This window comes from Falco punctatus, assembly GCF_963210335.1.
Source record: "Falco punctatus genome assembly, chromosome: Z".
Taxonomy (NCBI): domain Eukaryota; kingdom Metazoa; phylum Chordata; class Aves; order Falconiformes; family Falconidae; genus Falco; species Falco punctatus.
This window is the reverse complement of record NC_137586.1, coordinates 21,602,900-21,617,844: the sequence shown is the minus strand read 5'-3', so window position 1 is coordinate 21,617,844 and position 14,945 is coordinate 21,602,900. Positions and strand designations below refer to the sequence as shown.

The window sequence follows — 14,945 nt, the reverse complement described above, 5'->3', positions numbered from 1 at the left end:
GTAGGAGAGGGCTTGGCCCACCGCTCCGGCCGTAGGGAGGCGGGGGGGGGGGCGGCGCGGCGGCGGAGCGCCGTTCTCCCGCCAGCCGTGGTGGCTCCCGGCCGCGGGGTGGGGGGAGCTGGCGGGGGCCGCTGAGGTGCGGGCACAGCAGGACCTCCGCCGACCGACCCCGCTCCCCACGGCAGGAAGGAGAAGAAAGGGACGCCGTGCAACTGCGGAGGTTCCGAAAGGGAGGTGGGGCCGGGCCGGGCTGCCGTGCTGGGGAGCCCGGGTGGGCGGCTGCGGGGAGCGGGGCACCTCGTCTTCCCCGGGGCCCCCGGGCAGGGAGCGGGCGTGACCGGGGCGCGGGCGGCTGTACGTCGTGCCATACGCGCCTGTCTGTGGATGGAAAAGCCACCGCCAAACACGTGGGTGGGAGCGGGACCGCGCCGGTGCCGGCAGGGAGCCTGGAGCGGGCGGCAGGAGCGGGCGGCTGGAGCGGGGCTCTCCGCCCGGGGCCGCGCCGCGCCCGGGGCCGCCGCCGCCCCGCGCCGCTCCGCTGCTCCCCGCCGCCCCCCCCGCGGGAGCTGCCCGCGCTCCCGCCGAACCTGCGGCGCTGGCGCCGGGCGGGAAGGACGCGGCTCGCGTGGTGGCTGCACAAAGTTAAAATAATGAGAGCTCCGGGAGGTGTGCAGTCTGACAAACCCGGGGTTAGGGTCCCGCTAGTCTGGATGGGCTTAGAGGAGAGAACAGCCTAATGGTTTCTTAGCCAGAGGGAGGAGTCCGTCATCTACTAGTCTATTGTTCCCTGTTAAAAGAGCTGGAGATTTATTTTGCAGTGTGTAGCTCACCAGTGCCGATTTTGCCCTTGATGGCTATCACAGGCATCTGGTTTAAAATCAAATTCTCCGTCAAAATCAGTAGGATGTTTTATTTGATCGATCAATTTGTTATTCGGTCTTCATTTTTGGGTGGCTGGAACCACTTCCTTTTAGTGGAGAGCCACAAGCTTGTATTTCAATTTTAAGCAGACGCTGTGAATAAAGGATTTATGGAGAGAATAGTGGGCAAAGGGACAATACTTAATATCCAGTTACTCTGTAGATTCTTGATTTCCTGGAAAATCATGTTTTTATAGCATGATATTCTAATGAATAAATAATAGAACCCTTTCTGAGCAGAGGTTGCTTTGTATGTTTCTGTGGTGCACACTGTATTCTTTAGCCTTGGCCATAAATCTAAGCAAGACATACTTGAACAGTCTTTGGCACTGTTTGCTCTATTTTATCTTTCTACCTTGGCTTCATTTCCACTTTGTATGTAATTAAGAAATAAAAAGAGGTGCAGGAATTCTGAATTGGAATTAAACTTTCACATGGGTAATCTTTAAAATCTGTCTTAATAGCTTTGGCTTTCATGCAGCCATTCTGTTGCTACACCTTTGTATCACTTGGGTGAACTCATGCTTGTCTGAAGTTAATGATGTTAAAATTTTCATCATGTAAGATTTGAAAGAATAAACTCTATGCTTCAAAAAAGAACAAATGTTCGATTTAATGCTCTTTTCAATACATGCCTGTTTCTTTTATAGAAAAAACACTAGGCATCTAGGGTTTTCAGTCTTTAAGACTGAATGCGGTTCAGTTTTCTGAATGCAAAGAAGTTTAGTTCTTGCAAATGGTAATGGCTGCTTTGAGTATATTCAGCATTATTCCATAACTGTTAGTTACTGAGGGCATGACAAGTCAAGGTGGGAAGGGAAAGTACACTTTTTTTTTTTTTTTTGTTAGGACTTTGGGGCCATTGAAAAATTGTAAATTGCAATTCTTGTGATGCCCATTTGAACAGGATTTTTTTTTTTTAATGCATAGCATTTTGGTTTTTTAAGCTTCTATTCTTTTTATAAGTGGAACTATGTTGTTTTGACAAGACATGCTCCTTAAAAATCAAGGATGATCAGTGAATTTTATTTTCATTTTATGAGATTGGTAAAAATGCTGCAGGTATGCCTCCTTTTTAGAATTACTGGAGCAAAGTGGACTAAAGAAGCTCAATAAAATTGACCGTTACATGACTTTCTTAGCAAAAATACGTTCTCACAGGTGAACATTTTAAATGAAACAAACACCTATAGTATGGAAACACAATGTGAACTGTAACAAATTGCTTTACAAGTAAGTTCAAGAAATATCAGAAAAGCCTGGTCTTTCTAGGACTTCAAGTTCTGGGTCAACTGCTTTTTTTCATGGAGAGCAAAGCAAAATATTTTCTTAGTATTCTTGTATAAAACAGTAACTTGCAAAAACCTGTAATACTTCTGGAAAAGGCACCAGTCCTTTCCGAAGTTATCAGCTTCCCTTTTCATATTAAGGCTTTTTAATATTTCTCCCTTATTTAACCTGTTTGTCAGAAGAACATTTCTTAATGGATTCCTCTGTATTTATTATGGTCTAGGGTGATAAACTTGTCTTTCAGAAAACCTAAAGTTACTCTGAATGTGAGAGGGTGGGAAAAATTGTGTAAAGAACTGTACAGAAAACACATCATGTATTAGAGATAGTATTAAACATTAATGGCTCAAAAGTGCAGAAATTAGCTCCGTAACATTTTTTTTCCATAATTTGTTTTCTTTTGCTCCAAAGATACACTAACTCTTAAAACCTCAATGAAAACCACAAAGGAACGCTTATGAAGCCAAATACACAACTCTGAAGTTTCTTCTATTTTATGTTTTGTAGAAAACTTAAAAATACCTAATGGTTATATTTCTCAAAAGAAATGAGAAGTTACATATATTAAAATTTGAGTGAGAACAGACGAGTACATCTTTGTCATCCAGACTGAAGAGAGTTAACATTTAAATGGCAAAATCAACCAGCAAAAATTCTGAACTGAATTAGCTGAAAAAAAATATGTGCTTGTAGTTTGGAAAATGGAGTATTTTTTATAACCATTTTAATGCTTTCCCTGGCTCCATATGATCATCAGTAACTTTGCACAGAGCTTAGTACAGTGCTGTATTTCCTTCAAGGAATACAATAGCATTTCATTACACAGAAAAATGTATGAGAATCATTGATGTCTTTTCTTTAAAGTAGAGATTATTCCTTTATTTTCAAATGGGAAGGTAAGTGCTTTGAATTCATACGCAGAAGAGCTATACAAAAGCCAGAGGAGTCAAGAATAGCCGGGACTATCTGTGATCTTTTTTGTTGCCATGTGTTTACTGTGTGGTCTTGGCCAAGTCAATCTCTCTCTGGCACTGTTTTCTCATGTGTAAAATAAAAACAGAAATAGAGTCTTGACAAGTTTATGTTAGAGTGATTTTTTTTAGATCATAGAATAAAAGGTACTATGTTAATAATAAATAGTACTAGTGCAATTGGGAAGTAAATACTTCAAATAATTTTCCATTCAATATAGCAAAAACAGTGAGTGTAATAAATGGAGCTGACGTTCTGGTTATTTTCAAAAAATTCAGGTACTTCTGTTTGCTCCTTACATAATTATCAGTATTGCATAGTCTTTATTCACAGTTTAGTGGTTTAAAAAAAAACCAAACAACTAACAATTTTAAAGGCCATTAGTCATATATCAATTAAATCATCTTGTCGTATCATCTTTCTATGTTCTATTTTTCACTAATGAAATTTCCAACTGGAAAAAATAGGGAAGAAATACACTGGTCCTAATTCCACGAGTCATGAAATCTCCCATTATTGTATCCTTAAGATGCATCCTAATATCTTAGACTTTAGACTTCTTTTTATTAGGTTTCCAAGACCATTGTTTGTTTTAGAATAGGCTTCTTGTAGATTTATCTCAGGTGATTTACAGGTCTAGGCTTCTTCATGAAACCAACATTGTATCTGTATGTATGCATAAGTGACTACACACAGGTGAGGCAATATTAGCCTTTTGCAATCCAGCAATCAGGGTACTTGTTCCCTAATGCTGTCTATTCAAAACATGTAAGTGGCCATTAAAATTAGCTGCTGTCAAAAAAAAATCTACTTCCTCTCCCTTTCTGTTCCTTGTGTGGGACTGTGTCTAACCAGGTAGCACCCACCACTGCTTTGCTTATACACGGAGATTGGTCCTAAATATCAATTTTTTCTTGAAAGTGACAATCTTGTGCTTACACCACTCAACAAAGTGTTAAGAAAACAAAATAACACCCAAGATGGAATGTAGTGTATTATTTCAGTAGCAGAAGCTTTATTCTCTATTAGGAGAAGAGTTCTGTGTGTTAGTTTCTCGAATTTCTGAAGTCTGCAGCACTGTATGATGCTGTGATCATTTAGCTAGATAAGACCTTGGTTTCTGTAGCTAAAAGTAGAACACCTGGAAAAATAATGGTACCTTCGCAAATCCTGGCAAAAGTCTGTTGTGTACTCCAATAAAATTCACCCTTCTTTCCATCCTAAACCCCATTCTGTTCCCCTGCTTAGTTTGACAAGCTCCTCTTGATCTATTATGTCCTAATTGCTTCCACACAACCTAAGGAAAAGAAATATAAGTGTTTTCCAACTTACAGGCCAATAGAAAATGCTCTCAGAATTCAGTAGCAGTCTCTAATTAAGAATTTAGTTGTTTACTTGTCTGGCAGAGTTTTATTGCTTTGTTTACTACTAAATGGTATTGGCACCCAAGATGTTACAATTGACATATGCTAGCCCTCCTTCAAAAATACAAATAATTTTTACAACTTAGTAAACATTGTTAGATTAATGTTCTTTATTAACTGTACATAAAAATAAATTAAATAAGAAACTCATGTTGTCAAATGTTTTAAATAAGTGATTATAAGGGCCTGATTTTTGTGTTTGTTTCAAAAGGCTTGCATTTTTGGATTGTGTTGTGTGACCTGAACGATATAAATAGCATTCATTTTCATGATATTGGAATTTGAAAAAACATTAGCTTTTAAAATTTACATATTCAAATATGATTATTTTAACATTAATTTTGCTGCAAATGAATAGTGCCAATTTCTTAATTTAGTGAGTATAGGACAAAGCAGGACAAGCCCATCAGTAATCAAGTAGAGATTAATCACCATTGAAGCACTTTTCCTTAAAGACATAGCCATGTAAAGTTCTACCTTAAAATTATTAACACAACTCTTTAATGTATTTCCCAGTGGAAACTATGTAATGCAGTTTTTCTTTCAGTACTTTTAAAATTGGTTTTATTGTAGCAACATTATTTAAGTATTAATAGAGATATCTGTCCATAAAGTGGTTATGTAAAGGAACACACTCATGGTGTCAGCTCTGTGGCAGTCAGCTGGTGCTCTAAATGTCTCTCCTTCGGACACCAGGTGCACAGTTGAGGCAAAATTTAGATAGGAATTTTGCATATAAAGCACTAAAAGAACTTTAGTGAATTTCCTATAAAAGTTATCTTAAATGGAGTTAAATAATTTTAAGTATATGGTGCTCCTCTGTTAGAGAAGACTTGGGAGCTAGTAGATGATTGGAAAGCCTGTGAGATTATGTTGATGTGTAAAAATTGTAAATGCGAGAAGAAGTTTAAGTCCAGAAACAGAACCATTTGACTGCTAAATAGGTCGTCTTGATGGACAACTTCCAAGGCTCATTTTTTTTTCTACTGGAAGGCAAGAGTTTTGTGAGGAAAGGGTGTTAGACAAACCCTACTCCGTGTCACTTGATAGAATGATTTGAAAGAAGGTTGGTATGTGCTGACATGGGCAATGTTAGCTTTCCTTTGCCATTTTAACCAGTATGAGGTATATAGCAGCTCCAGAAAAGAAGAACATTGCTAGAAGAGTTTCTTCTTGTAAACAAGAATGCAGCGTATATCTGAGAACAAGGGTTCTTTTCTTGGTAATACGGTGGATCACCACCACGTCTGGATTAAATCCAAAGCTCTTCCAGTAATCCAGAGAAACTATATTTAGTGATGTTTGTTTAGACTGAATATTTAAAGGTGGTAATAACACTCACTAAGGGATGAAAACATATAGGTACGATATTAAATTCTGTTGATGTTTATTTTAAATGCAATTGTCCAGCCACCTACATCTTTCCCTTGATGTATTAAGGCCTTAAATTCTGTATAGCAAGGGTTATGGGGAGTAGGGGGTGGGTGGGGGTGGAGAGGGAGGCAGGGAAAGCAATATCTGCTAGTTATCAATAGCTAGGAGATGCCCCACTGTTATCCATTCCTCAAATTCTTCTCAGTTTTGTCCCTCTCCTGTGTCTTTCCAATGACTTAGTGTGTCCTGCTGTGAAGGTTTCAAACTAACTAACCATTTAGCTTAATAATGTGGCTGCAATTAGACCTAAGTTCCTGCCTACTTCCAGTTACCTTATGTAGGTCTGTATTACAATATTGCACTACAGGATTTGCACAATAGTTTCTGAGTATCTTATAGTGCATTAAAGAAAGTTAACTACAGGCTGATGATAAATAGGACAAGTTTACATGTTCAGTTAAATTAGTACGTGAAAGAGCCGAAGAGAAAATAAAGACATACAGCATTAAAGAATCGTGGAATCATAGAATGCTTTAGGTTGGAAGGGGCCTTTGGAGGTCCCGTGGTCCAGTCACTGCTCAAAGCAGGTCTATTCAGAACAGGTTACTCAGGGCTGTGTCCATTTCAGTCTTGAACACTCCCAAGGGTGCAGGTTTCACAGCCCCTGTGGATATTTGACTACTTGATGGTATAACATTTTCCAATATCTAATCAGAATTTCCTATGTCATGACTTGGCTCCTTTGATTCATATCATATCACTGCGCGCCTCCAAGAGTCTGGCTCCATTCTTTATCATCTTCTGATCAGGCAGGTAGTATAGTTCTCTGGGTGCAATCTCACAAGTGCTGGATAGGAATTTAACAGGTTTAAAGGAAAGTCTAGTGCTGGAAGTGTTGTTTTCAACTGCTATTTATTAGATACACAGTTCTAAGAATGACTGGATGCTTAGTAGATTAGTTTGTATAGACTATTCTTTCACTGTCTTTGTCCTTGTGAGGGACCTGTAGCCACTTTTCTCTCAGATTTCAGAGAGAGGGTTCCGCTGCAAGAATAGTCAGGGGAGAAAGAAGGAAAAAAAAGAACTGTGCCTTCCTATCAAGTAGTTTGTTCACTAATCTAGTATGTTTCAGAGATGTTGTGATCATTTCCACTCTTGCGTCTCCTAACTTGGGCCAAGCTGACCTAAGGCCATCCAGCTCCAGACAGGGAAAATAGGCATAATGGGAATGGTTTGCTTCAGGGACAGCCAGCCCTCCCTCCAGTTCCAGAAATGAAAGCACTTCAGAACAAAACGTGTAAATCGCATATCCAATACTTTAACCTATTCCTCTGACTGTTGAGCTTAACTTTCTGTCTACTGTTCTAAGGTTTCAGATAACACTATTCACTGGCATGAAGACTGAAGATTACAAAATGGGCCTTGAATCCCAATTATTTTCTTTCCTTTAGCCTCTGTCATTATAACCTCTTCCAAAAGATGTTCCCAAATTTGACCTCCCTGTGAAATAGGTCCATTTCTTCTGGACCATACAGTTTAGAAAAACTGCCGGGAAGCTTATCTCAAACAACAGCAGAAGGCTGTAGAGGAAAGAAAAGCAAAAATCTAACATCTTTGAGGTCTTACAAATCACTAGAATCTTCAATATATTTGGAATAATACTTTAGCTTAATTTTGTCATTCGCTTAAACGAAAATCTTACAGCTTTATTCCCACAGGGAAGTAAGTGTGTAAAATGAGTGCTTGGTCATACAGGAGGGGAACTAACCAAAAACGCCACATTAAAAATCTATGTGTGAACAGATATTTGGATGTGTATTTAAACACACACACACATGCAGAGACAACCAAAACATTCAATCATAGGGAAATAAGTTCAGCTCTTGAATTTGAGGGCTGGGGGTGGTAGAGGTGTCAATTAATGATGTAAGTTTATATCAAATATTGAGAGCAGAGTTTCAGAAAAATACAAATTGCTGCAAGGCTATGCTCAAGGGATTTGCAAGTTCATGAGGCAAAGTGCATTTTCCACCCCCCTAGGATATGTTATAATAAAGGGATGAAAATTTCCTGTCAGATTTTGAAATTGAGAAATCACGGGATGGACGTCCCTCAGTTGTCACTGTAGGTCATCACACCTGTGTTTTGGGGTGTGGTCATGTTCACTTGTCTACAGCAGCTGACCATAAAAAGTCATGGGAGTGAGAGCAGCTGCTACTAAAACTACCTTTCCTGCTTTGGACACATTCATTATTGTTTTCAATTATTAACTCTAAACTCATAATTTTAGGATAAACTCATCAACTTTTATTTATTTACTTATTTTACTCTCCACTTAGAAAATTAAATAGCACCAGGTATTTCAAGGCAATAGTTGCATTCTCAAGTAACAGTGAAGAAACTTTTTATAGAAGTGAATGGAGGTGCTACCACTAAGAAAGTATGGTAGTAAATGGAAGGACGATAAATATTTAGTTGAACTGTTCTACTCGTTTTCAGAATATCAAATAAAAAATATTAACAATTAAGACTGGGATGCTTCTCTGTAGATACACTTGTGTGTGCTTTCTCTCTCTCTCTCCGTCAGACACTTGAGATACCATTAAATAAAAGAGTAGTAATGTCCCATCTAGTAATAGGATAATGATATAAAGGACTGCTGCATGTATACACATGCTTCAGGAACTGACGTTCATTGCATTTCCCTCTGTTCACTTATAAACCTTAGATTATCAGTAACTCACATTTCTCTATGCACCAGTGTTCCAGGAATTTTTAGGCATAATCTGTGCTTGGCTGTGAGAATGGAAACAGTTTACACTTAAGATAGGTGGTTTTATATATCTACATTGTTTATAGACTTTCCCATACAGGAGGAGAAGAATGCCTCAGTGTTATGTAACATTACAGAATTTTCACTGAGATCAATCTTATTTTCATCAGTTACCAAGGATTAAATACTGAATAACATTTAAAAATATACTGTGGTGTTCATCTGAATTTCTGTTTTCCATTAGTGTGACTTAAAAAATGCAAAAGATCAATACTGATAATTTAAACAAATAATAACACTCTAAGGCCACTCAGAAACAAAGATACTGGATGAGAGAGAGAGAAATTGATTTGAGCAAAGAGCCCACCACCAAATAGTCACTAAAATTGTTGGGCAAGTCCCACCATCTTTTGACCACTTTTCTCACTAACTTCCATCAATCTATCTCTACAGTGATTTGCTGACTTTCCTTAAGAATTTAACAAATTTACATTCATGCTTACTGTCTATAAACCAGTATCAGGAAAGATCACTTGGCAAATGTGGTTTTTAATAGAGTAGCAACAGAGTAGTTTAGGTGTATGGCAGGAGACTGTTCGGAGCAAAATAGTTTTCTTCCCATCTCATACTACCAGAAACTCTATGTATCATTATGAAAACACAAATAAGGTAGTTTCCTGTATTGATCTTTTGAAGACTAGCAGAGCTCCTTGGATTAAGGAGGATTTCATGCTTAGAGTGTGTTTTTCTTCTGGAAAAGTTCTGCAATATTTTTTTTAAAAATTGTTTAATACAAGTTACTTTCTGTGAAAGGCATAGCAGACCTTTTTTTTACACACACATTTTTAAACCATATGGCAAAAATATCTTGTTTTCTATTTATTTTCTTAGAATTATAAAGCTTGGAGAGATCTCACAGAAGAATCGGCTACACCTGTGTCAGATCTTTTCTTACTTTCTTTCATACTTTCTTTTTATTCCATATTTTTAGAGTTTTAATCTAGTTGCTCCTTTCTTCCACACTGTCTCCAGGTTTGATCTGTACCTTTCATCATATAACGTGTCCAAAACTGATCAAAGCCTTCAGCTAAGGAAATTCTAGAAGTGGATACTTCAGAAGCATACCTGAAGTGTTCTGCAAGTTATGCCTCTTTATTTATTCTAGTTTGATGATTGGATTTTTTTTCCAACAGCATGGTAATGTGTCATAATTGGCTTCTAATGCACAGTAACCCCAAATGCTTTTCAACAGAACTGCTAACTGTTATTTTGTAGTTGTGCAATTTCCCCCAGTTGTATGTTCCTGCAAATCCTATAATAATAAATAGAGATCAAGTGCTTCCTTGAGCTCATGAAGCATGAGAAATTACTATAATCAAAACGTCTTTAGTTTTTTAATGTAACTTGGTAGTGTCTGAAGGACAGCGTCAGTAGGAAGCCCTGTTAGATTGCTACAACTTTTGATGCAACACTTAGTGTTCTATAAACAGCTAGAAGAGAATCTTGTAACTTGGTAGTCCTATTGAAATAGCAGGCAAACATTGATGCCATAGTAGTAAAGTGTTAGTTTACTAGGAAGCGTAGTGTAATATAAAAATAAAATATAGGATGGTGTTTTTATTTTAGTGACAGATGCATGCTCAAAGACAACAAGGTGAAAAAGTAACTTAAAGTGCCTCTTTTCGTGGGGTGAAGTATGCAGCCAAAAATGAAATTATTAATTGTGAAATTCTTGTGTCTGTTAAATAATGTATCAGTATAGCATAACCCACATGAATGGAAACAACTTACCTGGATCACACTCAGAAGCATAACTGTATCAGCAAAGTTTCTACTGTAAATTTTTTCAGCATGCTTGTTCAGAATGTACAGTAAATCTTTTCTGACCTATTTAACTTTTAACGACTATAAATGTGGTTGAAAAATTAATGACTGGACCCAGGAACAAAAGGAGAAGAAAATTATCAGATCTGGAAAATATTTTTATATTTTAGAAAACCTGGATGCCCCAAATGTGAATTCTAATATTTGATTCTACCTTTAAAGAGCCCTCCTTTTATCAAATTATAGCTAAGTAAAGGTTATATACTTAGTAAAGGTAAGGGAGCTTAAAATGTAATTTGAAACACAGATCAGAGAAAAAAAAATTCGCTAGTTGGCAGTAATAAAAATGAAAGAACAAAAAAATTAAACCTGTAGAGCAACCTAAAGGAATGAGCAGACTGAAACCCACATGTGCGTTTTATGCCCTTCTAACCATACAATATTTTTAACTGTGCATAAGTAGGAAATTAGCTGAGAAATTACACATAAGTAGATGTCAATTGATTTCAATTCACATAACTTAATCACTTTGATTCTTGCTTTAGATACATCACTTTTAGTTTAAGATTACACCTTATTACCATGTACCAGGTAGTGAAAGAGAAATGCTTCTGCTTCCACCTCTGCCTCCCCTTCCAGGAGCTATGTGTAATAATCAAATTGAAGTCTGAATTTCATTGAACTTTGCCTTTTTAGTCTTTGCAAAAGGAAGGTGATAAAACTGAGAGATTCCAGAGCATTGCTGTCTTTACACCTTTATTTATTAGGAAAAAACCTCTTCTGTTAGTACTAAAACCATCTTTGGCTTAATTCAAGCCTTAACATCGCTCATATTCAACTTCATGATTTGTTTGCCCTTCTTACAGAAAGAGAAACAAAAGAGAGGTGTGCAATATACAATTCAAATGGTCCTAACATTTTTTCAGCTGTACAGTTTCATTCAGAGAAGATGCTGAATACTTTTCCAAGATGCTGCTGTGTGACAGCAGTGATTACAGTCATATGCAATGTGACATGATGGACTGAACACATGCTTAATGGAGGATATAAAATTCTAATACAAATTTACCCCCATTCTTGCTGTATCTTAAATGTACTGAACACTGAATTTTTCTTTAAGTCAGATTTTTGATGCTCCACTTTTACCTTAACATGCAGCTTAAAAAAATACAACAAACCCCCCCCTCAAAAAAAAAACAAACCAACCAAAAAACCAACCCCAACCATTATCTTAGATGGAAAACACCCACAATTTCAAATTAAAAGCTTCAGTGAAAATTGGTAATGAATATCTCAAGATGAACTTCCTCACATTCCCGAGATTTGGAAGTATTACAAACTTAGCAAGTGCTTATTTTAAAAGCCCCGAATCACATTCTCTCATTTGCCAAAATAAGCCTAAAGTACACAGCATCTTCGATGGTAGGACCACCCTTCTGCAGTCTCATTTTCAGCAGGAAAAGTATAAAAGTGCCAAGAGACCCTGTGCCTTCTGCTGATTTCCTAAGTGCAAAGGTTCAGTAGAATGTAGCTAAGTTTCTTGGTGTCTGATCCCTCTCTTTTACAGTCTCTTGGCCATAAGGCAGGATATGTCCAGCTGTATCAACTCTTACCCCTTATGTGAAAATCCAGTAAGAATATCAAATACGTATGTGAGTATTGTTCCTCAGCATGAAACAGATGTTTAAGAAAGACTAAGGCAGTGTTACTGTTCTGTTTTCAAAGTTCTTACCACAACATACATGTAAAAGTACACAATTTGAGCAGACTTTAAAGCAAACAAAGCACAGCTGATGGACCTTGAATAGTTTGGCAGTGTTCAATACAGCTTTCCTATCCATTATTCTAGGAATACTGAATAACCAGCTGTATTAAAAGTACACCTGTGTCCTTGCTTGTAAAAAGTGGCATTGTTCTGGGACTTACATAGCTACTTTGGTTTATCACATGGATCACATTAACATTAAGGATGTTAGCAAAGAGAAAAGAACATGTTACTTTCACAATACTTAATTTCCCAGATGGATCTTTGAGCTTTAATTTCACTTCTGATTGTATCATCCTTAACATACTTAGTTTCTCTTTTTGTGATGTATATGTTATTGAATTTGATTCTTCAACAGTAAGCTTCCTGAATGTTATTTATTTTAAAGAATTTTATTCCATATTTATAATGCTGTTCTAAACTTTAAAAACATCAGATTTCTGAAAACTGTAAGTAAAATAACTGCTTTCTGAGTAATTGTTGAAAACCACATAAAAAAATCTAATGCAGTGATAAAGTTATTTTGGTGGATTTGAAAGGAACTGGATCAAATCCAGAGAATTTATAGTGGTGTGTTTTAATAATAGAATCATGGAATCATTTAGGTTGGAAAAAACCTTAAAGATCATTGAGTCCAACCGTTAACGTAACCGTACCAAGTCCAGCATTAAACCATGTTCCTAAGCACCACATTTACGCAGTTTTTAAACACTTCCAGGGATGGTGACTCAACCACTTCTCTGGGCAGCCTGTTCCAATGTTTGATCACCCTTTCAGTGAAAAAACTTTTCAGATTATCAATCTAAACCAACCCTGGTGCAACTGGAGGCTGTTTCCTCTTGTCCTGTCACTTGTTATTGGGGAGAAGAGACCGACACCCACCTGCCTACAGCCTCTTTCCAGGCAGCTGTAGAGAGCACTAAGGTCTCCCCTGAGCCTCCTTGTCTCCAGCTTAAAGAAGCCCACTTCCCTCAGTCACTTACAAGACTCGCTCTCTAGACCCTTCACCAGCTTTGTTGCCCTTCTCTGGACATGGTCCAACACCTCAATGTCTGTCTTCTAATGAGGGGCCCGAAACTGAACACAGTTATTTGGAGTGCAGCCCCACCAGTGCCCAGTACAGGGGGACAATCACTTTGCCAGCCCTGCTGGCCACACTGTTTCAGACACAAGCCAGGATGCTGTTGGCCTTCTTGGCCACCTGGGCACACGGCTGGCTCATGCTCAGGCAGCTGTCAAGCAACGCGCCCGGGTGCTTTCCTGCTGGGCGGCTTTCCAGCCACTCCTCCCCAAGCCCGTAGTGTTGTGGGGGGTTGTTGTGACCCAAGTGCAGGACCCAGCACTTGCCGCTCTCACACCTCATGCCACTGGCCTTGGCCCATTGATCCAGCCTGTGCAGATCCCTCTTGGAGAGCCTTCCTGCCCTCAAGGAGGTCAAAACTCCTGCCCAGCTCTTTGGACCCAGCCATCCAGCCAGTTTTTAACCCAGCACAGAGCACACCCATCCAAGCCATGAGTTGCCAGTGTCTCCAGGAGAATGCTGTGGGAGATGGTGTCAAAGGCTTTACTAAAGTCTAGGTAGACAACATCCACAGTCTTTCCTTCATCCGCTAAGTGGATCATCTTGCCCTAGAAGGAGATCAGGTTCATCAAGCAGGACCTGCCTTTCACAAACCCACGCTGGCTGGACCTGATCCCCTGGCTGTCCTGTATGTGCCCCATGATGGCACTGAAAAGTATTTGCTCCAGAGCCTTTCCTGGCACCGAGGTCAGGCTGACAGGCCTGTAGTTCCTGGGATCCTCCTTCCTGCCCTTCTTGTAGTTTGGCATCACATTTGCTAACCTCCATCAACTGGGATCTCCCAGTTAGCCAGGACTGCTGATAAATGGTGTGAAGTGGCTTGTTGAGCACTTTTACCAGCTCCCTTGGTACCCTTGGGTGAATCCGATCTGATCCCGTAGATTTGTGTCTAAGTGGTATAGCAGGTTGCTGATCATTTCCCCTTGGATTGTGGGGGCTTTATTCTGCTCCCTGTCTCTGTCTTCCGGTTCAGGGGGCTGGGTACCACAAGAACAATTGTTCCTGCTTTTAAAAACCGAGGCAAAGCAGTCATTAAGTACCTCCAGCCTTTTCCTCAGCATTTGCCACTGTATTTCCCCCCGTATCCAATAACGGATGGAGATTCTCCTTAGTTCTTTTGTTGCTAATGTATTTACAGAAACATTTTTCAATTTTTCAATTGAAAAACAATTTCACAACAATTCAAGATACCTCTCACAGCAGTAGTCAGATTAAGTTCTAGTTGGCCTTTGTCCTTTCTAATTTTCTCCTTGCATAACCTCATGACATCTTTGCAGTCCTCCTAAGTTGCCTGCTCCTTCTTCCAATGGTCATAAACTCCTTTTTATCCTGAGTTCCAGCCAAAGGAGCTAGGATATACTATGTTGAATAAGCTATGTTTATCCTGTATAAATGCAATTATATTTATGTATTTTAATTATATAACTTATTTACTATGTAGAACAACTATTATAATAAATACACATCTGGTGAAAACCATTTAATGTTGGGTTTTGGTTAATAAAAATGCTACACAGATCAG

At 38.8% G+C, this 14,945-nt stretch overlaps 1 protein-coding gene across 2 annotated transcripts in view; it reads left to right on the top strand.

Moving 5' to 3' along the window:
- The window catches only part of PDE4D (phosphodiesterase 4D), a 626,273-nt gene that overhangs the window by 214,484 nt on the left and 396,844 nt on the right, over positions 1-14,945 (top strand). The gene's annotated exons all lie outside the window — the stretch shown is intronic.